The 12,256-nt window shown below is 51.3% G+C and overlaps 1 pseudogene; it reads left to right on the top strand.

Annotated features, from left to right (window-relative positions):
• Positions 1–4,563, top strand: part of LOC120392945 — a 63,759-nt pseudogene extending 59,196 nt beyond the window's left edge.
• Positions 4,564–12,256: the final 7,693 nt, after the last annotated feature.

Raw genomic sequence — 12,256 nt, forward strand, 5'->3', positions numbered from 1 at the left:
CCTCTCCTGGAGCCTCAGCGCATCAAGCGCCGAGTCTCCGCCGGGGCCCCTGAGCCCCGCCCCGCTCAGAGCCGCGTGGTGAGGGGGCGGGGCTGGGAGCTTCAGGCTGAGCTCGGCTCCCTCCGCTCGGCGGGGAGCTCCCAGCCCGCCCCTCGCCACGCGGCTCTGAGCGGGGCGGGGCTCAGGCCCCGCCGGTCACACGCTGCGGCTGTTCCGGCCAGGCGCTGAGGCTCCGGGTGAGGAGGGAGCCGGGGGTAAGAGGCTGGGGCTGGGGCTGGGGCGGGGGGAAGCGGGACCCGCGCGCAGCGCAGCCCGATCTTCGGCGGCGGGGGGCCCTTCTGTTCCAGGACCCACCGCCGAAGTGCCCTGAAGACCCGCGGTGGGGGCCCCCCGTCGCCAAATTACCGCCGAAGACCGGGCTGCGCTTCGGCGGCGGGTCCCGCTTCGGTGGTAATTCGGCGGCGGGGGGTTCCCGCCGCGGGTCTTCGGGGCACTTCGTCGGCGGGTCCCGGAACGGAAGGGCCCCCCGCCGCCGAAGACCCCGGGCCCCCGGAATCCTCTGGGCGGCCCTGCCTGAATCTGTCCACCCTGTTCCGAGACTCGCTGCTGCAAGCTGTGTAGAAGGACCCAAAGTGTCTCCAGAGTCTGAATGTGAAAGTTCCCAGCGTGTCTGACCCACGGCTGGTTAATGGGAGCAAGGGGGGTGGCTGGCACAGTTGTTAGATGGAGACACCTGAGCTCCTGGGGCTCTGAGACGGTCTCTGTGACTGTTATCCGCTCTGGGGGATACCCAGGTGCAGCTGCAGAGGGTCTGTGCCGCTAGCAGCGTCCATGGGACAAATGGCTCTGGGCAGAGAGTTCAGGCTGGAGCCGAGTCTCCATGTCCAGCCTGATTTGTGGGGGTGAGATCAGGGGCCCAGGGGGCATTTGTCTGCAAAGGGCAAATTAAACAGCAGCTCTGGAGTGTTTCACAGCTGATGTCCTGAGCCCGGCCTGCCTGTAACTGCGTTTCTGGGGATGTTGACAGTCTCTCCTTGCAAGTCACTGGGATTGGGGCTCCTAAGTTGCTCAGACAGGTTTGCAGTGGAGCTGGGTGAAATGTTTTGGACAAATAGTTTATTTGCTGCAAAATTATATTTTGGGTCAAGAGAAACTATTCGTGAATCCATGTCGGGTTTGCTGACTGGTTTCAATGAACAGAAAAAGGTGCTGCCGCTTCCCTTGTAGCCTTTAGCCCAGTGGCTGGGCCCTCAGCTGGGAGCCCCAGGTTCAATCCCCCCGTGTGATGCCATGAGAGCTCGATCCGCTGGGCCCCAGGTGTCTGACGTCCCCCTGTGTCTACACACTGCCATGGGCACTGGGCCAGAGCGTGGGGGTGAGAATGACTCTGCAGCCCAGTGTGTTGTGCCCCCACCTGGGAGCCCGTGTCCAGCTCCCCTGCTCCAGTGACCCTGTAATTATTGATCCATAACCCCAGTGAGGGGAGGGGTTACGGCCCCTGGCACAGCAGTGTCTCAGCCATGTCTGCCGGGGTTTCCTTGCACTGATGTAGCTGCACCGGTGCAAAGCCCTAGTGCAGATGCGCTGTGCAGGTGTGAACGGGGACTGTCCCCGGTGCAGCTTCTCCCAGATGGGGAGGGGTCAGTAAGTGGGGAAAATGCCCCCTTCCCTCTCCTCCCCTCTCCTCGCCACTGCTCTGGCCTCATTAGCAACAGCCCATTAGTGCGCATTTATACCCACCCCGGAATCTTCCACTGTAATGCCCAATGCAGACAACTGCCCCTGTGGAGGTGGGACTCTATGAGCCGGCGAAGAGTGGGGCTGGCTGTGGGGTTTTCCTGGCTGGAAGGTGGGGCCTGTGGGGCCTGCCAGCACGGAGAGTCCCAGCTGTTCCCCCTGGGGCAGGGCTGCACCCCCAGTGTGTGTGGGGACAGCACCAACCTGCTCTGAGTGAGAAACCAACCACACATGACCCGAAAGCGACAGAGATTCCCTGGGGCCTGCCTCTCCCTCCCCCGTCTCTGGCTCCTGCCCCTCCCTTACCCTTCCCCCACCCTGTGAGGGACCCTGGACCCTGCGTCTATTCTGACCCCTCACCAACATCCCTCCCTCTCTTCTCACTCCCTTTCTGCTCCCCTGGGCCCCTGTCCCTCTACTCCCACTTTGCCTCCCTGGCACATGCCCCTGCCCTCCACCCATCTCTGCCCCACTGGAACAGCCCATCCCTTCTCCCCCTGCCCTCCTGGCATCTGCCCCTCTCCCCCAAACATCCTCTGCACCCTGGAGCCCTCCCATCACTTCACACCCCCGCTATGTCCTGGCATCCACCTCTCCCCTTTCCCTCCTCTGTGCCATGTCTCCCACCCCACCCCTCTCCCCCATCTGCTTCCCTGGTGCCTACCACTGCCATCACACACCCCACTCTCTCCTCTGCTGTCCTGACTTTCATCCTTCTTACTCCCCTGGCACCCGCCCCTTCCCTCATCCCCCTGTGCCCATCCCTCCTCTAGCTCCACTCTGACCCCCTGGCACCTGCCTCTCCCCAATCCGCTCTCCTAACACCTCCCTCTGCCTCCCTGCCCTGCCTCTCACCCCTCTCTGCCCCCTGGTGCTTGTCCCTCCCCTCCTCTGCCCTCCCTGTGCCTGCCCTTCTGCTCAACCCCCTCAATCCCCTGGCACCTGCCCTTCCCCTCCCCCTGCATCCTTCTGCTGCCTGCCCCTTCCCTCCTCTTGCCCCCCAACACTTGACCCTCCCCTTGTCCCCTTCCTTCCTGGTGCCCATCCCCCTCCCCACCCTCTGCCCCACTGACCCTGCTCTCCTCTCGCCCCTCTGCCACCATCACCCATGCCACCTTCTCTTTGTCACCCCTGCCCCTCCCCTCCCCCTCTGGCTCCGTGACACCTGCACCCCTCACCGCCCCTCCAGTCCCCTGGTGCCAGCTCCTCACCTGGCCCCATCTGCCTCCCTGGTGCAAGTCCCTTCCCTCATCCCCCTTTGGGACCCCTGGTCTCAGCCCTTCCCTTCACCCCAGCACTGCCCCACCCCTCCCCTCACCGTCTCCTAACCCCTGGGCTCCACCCCTCCCTTCATCCCCCCTCTGCCTCCCTGGTGCCCACATCTCCCTCCACACACGTCTTCCCCCCTAGGTCCTGCCCTTCTCCACACCCCTCTCTGCCCCTCTTCTGCTCACCTGCTCCCTCACCCCCCATTCTGCCCCTTTGGCACCAATGCCTGTTCATTCGCTCCCCCGCCCATGGCTCCACCTCCCCCGTCCTCATCATCTCACCCCCTGGCAGCTCACCCGCCCCTTGATTTCCCCTGCCCCATTGGAGCTCCCCCCATTCGCTCACACCCCTCCTCCCCTGGTGCCTGCCCCTTCCCTTGCTTCCCTGTGCCCACTGGGGCCCATCCCCTTCTTCTGCCCTGGTGCCCTCCCCTCCCCTCTCCTCCTGCAGCCCCCTGGAACCTGCCCTTCCCTTCACACGCCTGTCCTCCTGGTGCCCCTCCCTTCCCTTATCACCACATAGCCCTTGTGCCTGCCCCACCCCATGTCCCTCCCTCCTCCCCCTCTGCTCCTGTCACCTCCCCCTCCCCTTTCCTCTCCCAGCATCAGCCTGTCCCCTCCCCTCCCCTGCCACCTTCCAACCCCTCCCCCCCTCCTCCTGCCCTTTCCCTCATTGTCTCCTCACAGGCAGAGGGGCCCTGACTCCCCTCAGGCAACAACCTCCCTGTCTTCCCCCCCAGTGATTAACGGGACCCAGGGTAGTTTCCCTTTGATCCCAGTGACCAGCCCCTGCCCCCGGCCCTGACTCTGTGACTCTCTCCCCAGTGGACGTCACTCTGGATCCAGACACGGCAAATCCCTGGCTCGTCCTGTCTGAGGATCGGAAACGTGTGAGACTCGGAGACAAACGCCAGGATCTGCCCAACAACCCTGAGAGATTTGATCTTTGTGTCTGTGTCCTGGGCGCTGAGGGGTTCGTGGGCGGGAGGCGTTACTGGGAGGTGGAGGTGGGAGACAAGACTGAGTGGGACCTCGGGGTTTGTAGGGAATATGTGAGCAGGAAGCGGAAGGTCAGACTCTCACCTGGGAATGGATACTGGGTCGTGGGGCTGAGGGATGGAGGATACAAGGCCAGCACCTCCACCCTGACCCCCCTCCCCATGAGCGTCAGGCCCAGCCGGGTGGGGATTTTCCTGGACTATGAGGCGGGCGAGGTCTCGTTTTACAATGTGACTGACAGGTCCCATCTCTTCATTTTCACTGACACCTTCTCCGGGACACTCCGCCCTTTCCTCTGTCCTGGTCTCAACGCTGGGGGTACAAACGCGGCTCCCCTGATAATCTGCCCGGTCCCAGCTCAGGCCGGAGGGAATCTCGGTCCCTGACAGTGACCCCGCAGCACAGACTGGCCCCTCCCAGCCCTGCTGCTCTTCCCACCCAGTGGGGGGGGGGGGCAGTTACTGCAGCAACTGGATTTTCAGTGCTGACCGGACGCTGCCAGTTTCCCTTTTCAACTGGAGGTTCCAGTCGAAAACTGGACACCTGGGAACCCCCAGCCCCCACCTTCCCCGTTCCCTGCCCCAGGGGTAGCAGATGGTGGGGGATGGGATCATTCACTCCTGTCAGAATTTTCTACCCCTGTGAAATCTCAATGTAAAATATGAAAGAAAAAAGATTATTCTAATTTAGAAAATATTATTGTAACAAGGTGTAAATACAAGAATATTTTAATTTACATTTCAACAGTATTTCAAAAACAAGCATCTAAACACATTTTTAGAACTGGAATTTTTTACATTTATTTTTGGATTCTTCCCTCAAATCTATAGTGAAGTTTAACTTCTCTAAATAACGTCATTTGTATTTCAACTGTGGAATTTCAAGAAATCCAAAATATTTATCTTAACAAAATAAACTATTAAATTCTCAGACTGGGTTGTTCAGTTACAATGTACATGTGTTATAAACATCACAACTACACACATGTGCAGCTGCTCTTCCCCCCCGCCCTTTATTGTCTTAACTGGTTCTCTCTGGAAGTCAGAGCACATACACCCATCTCTTGCACCTCACCTTTGAAAATTAGTAGGTTAAAAATGATAGAATTAATTAAGCAATATATTTAAGTTAACTCACACAAGAATATATAATGTTCTTTGAACTTCTGTCAGCATTAATTCATGTGTTTTTTAACTTTCTAGCTACATATCATTGATAATCAAGATATGACCCTTCCTTTCTTTTTCTCAAATCTGTTAAAGCACGGTCCCCAACCTCAAATGCTCTCTTCCTATCGATAGAAATCTCTTCTACAATCTCCATTTTTTAGTTTATTTCTTTTAGAAATATTATTTGCAGGCAATGTATTGTCAGTGTCCATTGTTGATTGCAGTGTACTGCCAGGCTTTTCATGTTCTTGGTTATAAGGACACAACAAATGTAGTTTGGTAAAGAAATAGAGAAGGGGTTGTGTTCCTTTACTGAATCTTCACAAAGTAACTTAACTGTACTAAAGACACTGGCACTTAATGATGCGTAACATTAAATTTGGTGACGCTTTCTTGGGAAACCTTTCTTCTCGGCCATAAATCAGTTGAAAGGGTGATATTTTTGTTCTCATGTGAGGTTTAGAGTACAAGGAATAGAAAGTTGCTCCAGGAAATTCATCACAATTCCTCTGAGTTCTGTCCACCACCTTCTCTAATGCTCTGTAAAAATAGTGATTGATTGATCTAATTCCTTGAAATTAGCCATTGAACCTAATTTCTTGAAGATCTAGCTGAGCAGAGTGTGAGGGGAGGCACGTCACATGGCATTGCTAGGACTCCTTTTTGTTTTAAACATGATGCGTTATGAACATTTTCAATGTAATAATTCAGTTTTGAAGATTTATTCACAATATGCCATTCATAGCAGTGTGCCCTAAACTTGTTGATTATTTGAAAATAAATACCCTAAAATTATCTTGTGATGGATTCATTTGTGGCTTTTATCCCATCTGCTGGTGTCTGGGTGGCAAGGGCTGCTGAAGCTATGTGTTTTTCCTAGTTTTTCACACAGGGAAATATTAATAAAAAATTAGATAATTTTTCCCTAAAATTTCCTTCAGAAATATCTGCGTTCCTTTCCCTATTTCTCACTGACTTATGTGTAATTACTGTGCTTTCTTATCCAATCTGATTGTGTTATTACATTGGGATATATGTTGGCAAATAGGTTAATATACAACATGGCTTTTAGTATCTGACAAGACATAAAAATGTGTTGTCACTCACAATTTACAGCATGAAGTGTCATGAAGAGATTGCAGGCAATGTTCATTTTTAAATTTCTAACTGTGAATGGGCTCCCCCATCAGTTCCTGCAACCTCTGGCTGGCAGAGCTCTGTGTGAATTAAGCAGCATCCAGTCAACCAGGAACTTCCACCAAGCGTCTTTATGACTTTTTATGGTGCATCACAAAATAGCAGCAGTTACAAGGAGCCCCTTCCTGCTCCAATTGAGAATTTTATACTGCTGCTTTCTTCTCAGCGTGGAGCTAGTGACCTCCACAGGCTCCCTACAGCTGCAAGTGATCCCCTCTGCCCTTCCAAACCCAAACTACTCAGTCCCTCCTACTCTAACTGCACCCGGTGCCCTGGGTGCTCTCAGTGACCAGGGTGCCGGCTTCCAAAGGTCTCAGTTTGTAGCTGCTAACAGCCCCTGTCACATGGTCATGATTGTGTAATTGACCATAGAGTGGAAATAACACCAGATGTAAACTGTTACCTCATTGTTCAATTCAGAACCTAGATCTGCCAGTGTCTGCTCTGCACAGCCATGTGGATATATAATTTTACATGTCTTCTTCTCCACCTCATGTGCTGTCATAGTTCTAAGTGGAAATTCTTCTACCTCTTTTGAAAAATCACCTGTAGCTGTCAGTACATACTGGTATCGCATCTGTGGTACTAGATATAGTCTGATTAAATTTGCTCTCAGCAGTTCCCAGGGTTTAACAACCTGTGTGCAAGAACACAGGCTAGAGTTATCATTTGGATCTTTCCTATGACATTTTTATTATAATCCCATCTATAGTAAGCAAAGTAAACGTTATAATGTGATTTCTATAATAGTTGATGTCTCCACACAGTCAGAATCTAACTTTTGGTGTTTTTCAGACATAAATAAATACAGGCCAAACTTCCGCAACTGAAAACTTGCATAAATACGCTGTCACTGTGCCAGCACAGCAGGCAATAGAAGTTGTTGCTGCACTGTGTTAGAGCTGATTAGAGGCTTTATTGTGCAGCGATAATAAATACAGATCAGGACAAACAATTAGCTTGGCTAATGTTTAAAAACACTTCAGGTGTTTTTAACATGGGGAAAGATGCAAAGTGTTTGATTTAGCGGGGAGCCATCTGCTCAGGTCCACTTCATTGCAAGAGTTGTAAAGTTTAGTCCAATCCAAGCAGGACATTTGCCTGGCATGAGATCCTGTATGAACTCCTCCAAAGCATATGACAGAGGCACCAGGGTGACCAGAACCTTCTGTAACTCCCTGGGTTCTCTGCTGTCTTTCCAATGAAACCAGAGAACGTTACCCAGAGCACTCAAAGGTCTCCTTGGAGATCTAAGAGGGACCCAAACCAAGCAGGGGAAACACAAACTGCCTGATGGAACCAGCACAGGATAATTGAAAGGGCCTCAAATGCCACAGCTCTGGACAGTTTCTTGTCCCTATTTTAATCTACAGTCTGTGCACTAAGAATTTCTGACTTACCCAGCAAGGCAGAAATAGAACCCAGGTCTCCTGATTCTTAGTCCAGTGCCATAATCATTAGACCATTCTGATTCCCCTGGAACATGGTTTCTTTACACTCTCTGTGCTGCGCCAAGGGACAGTCCCTCCGTACGTGTCCCATCTCCCGGCAGAGCTAGAACCGGGCCTCCCCCATGGAATAATGCACCCGGTAGTGGGCTCCATGGTAGGGGACGAGGAAGAACTCCTTGAGCGCCTCTTCATCTCACGCCACCAGCTGCAGTTGAAGTTGCACCTGCCACCGGAACGAGAAGACATGACGGAGGGCGGGGTCTTTGCAGCCCAATGTAAGAGGGCTGATAACAGAGATTGGTCACCCCAGGGTAGAAAGGGAAGGCAGCAGGGTGGCATTGGGCAGGACGGAGGTCAGGACTAACTGGACACTCAGGTCTTCCAATGGCTCCAGGGGGCCGAACACGGCCCCAAAGCCAGGCCCTTCTTCTCCACCTCCTGAGCAGCGGCCTCCGATGCTAGGAAGAAGACGACCTTTCCGTACATTTTGGAGGCCGCCTCGATGGCAATGGGCCCCACTACCCTCACCAACGCCCGCACGTAAATCTCCACTCGGGGCAAGGCGGGCACCAGGAGGCAACGGATGCCGTGCTTCCTGTTCAAGGTGGAGAAGGGGCCCTGGCCATTATAGATGGTAGCAGAGGCAGTGGTTGGAGGAGATGATGTAGTGGCAGGTGCGGGGGTCGCTGCGACCTGGGCATATGCCCTGGGGGTTGAGGGAAGGGCATCTCCAGAGCTGGTAGAAGGAGCAGCGGGGAGGGACGGCTCGGACTTAGAACGTGTGTATAACACAGGCCCTAGAACGTCACCGAGTGCTTCCTCCAGAAAACTTATGACATGACTGAGCCAGAGCACGTCTTCTGGAAAGACATCTACATGCATTAGAGCCAGCTGGTAAGAAAAAATCTTTCTTCTGCAGTGACGTGAAGTTAAAGAACATGGAGAAGAAGCAAACCTCTACTCGGGTTGTTACTGGAGCTGAAGCAGAGAGGCCAGGATAAACACGGCTGGGGCCCAGGACTGACTATCAGCAGATCTGCCATTTTCTATTCCTGGCTTTTTGACCATGAGCGAATCTCTTTGCTTCTGTGTCCCTCAGTTTCCACAACTATAACATGAAGCTAATCAAGGTTCTGGTTTTTCTTTCTCCTATTTTGCAAGGCGGGAAACTTAGATACATTTGGGGCCTGTCTACGCTACTGGTCTAGAGTGTCTTTGTAAGCTGATGACCCCCACCTGTTGTTCAGAACCTATGGATAACACAAGCTCCTAAGTTTGTTCTGTGCTTAGCCCCTATGGAACAGCTGGGCTGGGCGGCCTTTTCTCGCTGGGCTCTGCGGAGCAGGTTCTGGGCACTAGGGATACGAAGAGGCTCTCAAGGACTAATTCTTGAAAATAAATGTCAATGAACTGCAACGCAATATAAAATCACTGCCGCTATTATTGGTGGGTGATAAAATACGAGCAGAGTGGTAATTAATGCTGAGGACAGGGCAGTGACACAGAGCAATCGGATCCCTTGATAAGATGGACCCATTCAAAGAAAACAAGTTTGAAAAGAACCAAATGAAAGGTCCTATACCTAGCAGCAAAGCATGCAGGCCACACCTACAGCATGGGGACGTGTATCCAGGAAAGCACTAACTGTGAAGAGGATTTGGGGGCCATGCTGGGCAAGCCATTCAACATGAGCACCCAGTGTGATGCTGTGGTGAACAGGGCTAACGCCATCATTAGATGTAGGAAAAGAGCAATGAGTAGCACAGGAAGGTGACACACCATCAGTAAGATTGATCCTGGAATACTGCATCCAGTTTTGGCATCCACCTTTGAAAAAGATTTTGAAATATTGGAGATGGTACAGCAAAAAGCAATTAAACGTTTTGAGGGCTGGAGAAAAATGCCTGCTAGTGAGCTATTGAAAGAGCTCAGCCTGTTTAGATTATCAAAAAGATCGGGAGGTGACGTCACTGAAGTCTTGAAGTGACTTCATGGAGAGAAAATATCGGGTATTAAAGGGCTCATTAATCTAGCAGAGAAACGCATAACAAGACCCATTGGATGAAAACTCAAAAGAGACTAATTCATATTAGAAATAGGGCAGAAAATTCAAAAGTGAGGATGAATCACCAAAGGAACAAACTAGAAAGGGAAGTGGTGGGAATTGTCCATTTCTTGATGTCTTCTAATGAAGACTAGATGCCTTTCTGGAACGTATTTAGTCAAAACCTAGCTACTATGCTATACAGAAAGCATGTGATATGCAGGCTGTCAGATTACATGCTCTAATTTTCTCTTCTGTCCATAAAGACTGCTAATTTATGAACAACTGAGCGTAGCCTGGGGAAGAGCATCTCGTGTTCTACTGTGTAATTGGTGTCATCCCCACAATGAAGAGTCATTGAATGGCGTGATCCAGGGGAAGCAGCTCAACAATCCAATGTGGCTGGACAGGGGCAGGACATCAGCACTGCAGGGGAGGGCTGGGTGTGGCAGTGACATCACAAGGGCCTTTGGCAGGACCTCAGCCTATTAGACAAAGGTGGTGGGGAGGCGATGATCTCACAGAGAGATCTTGACATCAGCCAGGCAGGACAGGGGTGCAGGACAGGGGTAACCTTGGAGATACCTATGGCTTTGCTGCAGCACATCTCATTCTCGAGGTTTCTCCTTTAGGACTGAGAGAGAATTCACTTTCACATACGTGAGCGCAAGGAGGACCCTCTTTGGTGTTTTCTCCTTTTCTTTTCTTAATTTTGCTAGAAAACAAACGTCCCTGTATAGAAGGTAAGAGCCTCCGAGAGGTTTGGAACCTGTTCAAGCTGATCCATCAGGGGCCGGCTGATTTTTAGGAAAGGAAAACACTAGATTGTGGGGGCAGCATTTTATTTCCAACCTAGGATTTTTTCCCTGAGAATGACTGGGGACATTGGGGTTTCTCCTGTTTGTTTTCCCTTTTCCTGTCTCTCCCTCCTTTCTCTTCTTCTCTTGCATCTTTGTCCTTTTCCCCTGCTCTCCTTTCACCACCAGGACCTGTCTGTGCATGTGGAGTGGGGGACGGGGAGGGGGTTGGGTTGTGCTCCAACACTCATTGCGGGAGGCCCTCCCAAAGACATATGGCTGGAATAGTGTTCTAAGAGTGACTCCCTCCAGTGGTGACCTGGGGCATCTGGTGAGAACTCTCAGCTTTCTGATTCTCAGAGTCTCAGTGCTGATTGGGCGAACATGGGGCTATTGTGAGGGAGGAGACTCAGGTCCTTGTTACTCACTTTTAAGAGCAAGGAAATAAGACATAACCAAATATGTGTTTGATTGCTCTTGCTGCTTTTCTCCATTCATGATTCTCTCTCTAATGGGCTAGTTCTTCTAAAATACTTACTGAATAATTAGGTTTTAATAAAGCCATAGGCAAACCCATACTTCCAGTCACAAAGGAGTCAGGCGGCACCCTACAGAATGGGGGACAGTCCACTGGAAAGCAGTGACCCTTAAAAGGATTTCAGGGCCATAGTGGACGATCTGCTCAACATAACCTGTCCATGTGAAACTGTGGTAAAAAAGGTTAAAGCCATTCTTGGATGGATAGAGTAGTGAGTATAGAAAGGGAAGTGATCCAGCATTGGGGAGACTGATCTTGGAATGTTGAATCCAGTTCTTGTGTCCACATTTTGAATATTATGTTAAAAAAATTGGAGAGGGTACAGAAAAGATTCATAATTGAGTGATGGGGATGATGCCTTGTAATGAGTCATTGAAAAAGCTCAATCTGTTTAGTATGTACAAAAGAAGAATGAGAGGTGAGTTGCTTGACTTCATGGAGAGAAAATGTTGAGTATAAAAGAGCTTTTATCTAGCAGAGACAGGCATGACAAGCCCCCATGGATGGAAGCAGAAATCAGAAAAAGTATAATGACAATGAGACCCAGATTTGTAAGAGGGTGATTCATCATTGGAACAAACTACCAAGAGAAATGATGGCTTCCCCATCTCTTGATATCTTCTAATAAAGACTAGATGCCTTTCTGGAAACTGTTTGAGTAAAAGAAAAACCCAGCTCTTCTGACATACAGGAGGCCTTAGGATATGCAGGGGGTCAGATTAAATGCTCTAATGGTTCCTTTTGGCCATAAAGTCTACTAACTTATGAAAAGCTGATTGTGGCCTGGGGAAGAGCCTCTCATGTTCTACTATGTAGTCGGTGTCATCCCACAATGAAGAGTCATTGAGTGGGGTGAACCAGAGGGAAGCAGCTCAACCATCCAATGTGGCTGGACAGGGACAGGACATCAGCATTGCAGGGGAGGGGTGGGTGTGGCAGTGACATCACAAGGGCCTTTGGCAGGACCTCAGCCTATTGGACAAAGGTGGTGGGGAGGCGATGATCTCACAGAGAGATCTTGACATTTGCCAGGCAGGACAGGGGCAACCTTGGAGA

This window comes from Mauremys reevesii, unplaced genomic scaffold, assembly GCF_016161935.1.
Source record: "Mauremys reevesii isolate NIE-2019 unplaced genomic scaffold, ASM1616193v1 Contig13, whole genome shotgun sequence".
NCBI lineage: Eukaryota > Metazoa > Chordata > Testudines > Geoemydidae > Mauremys > Mauremys reevesii.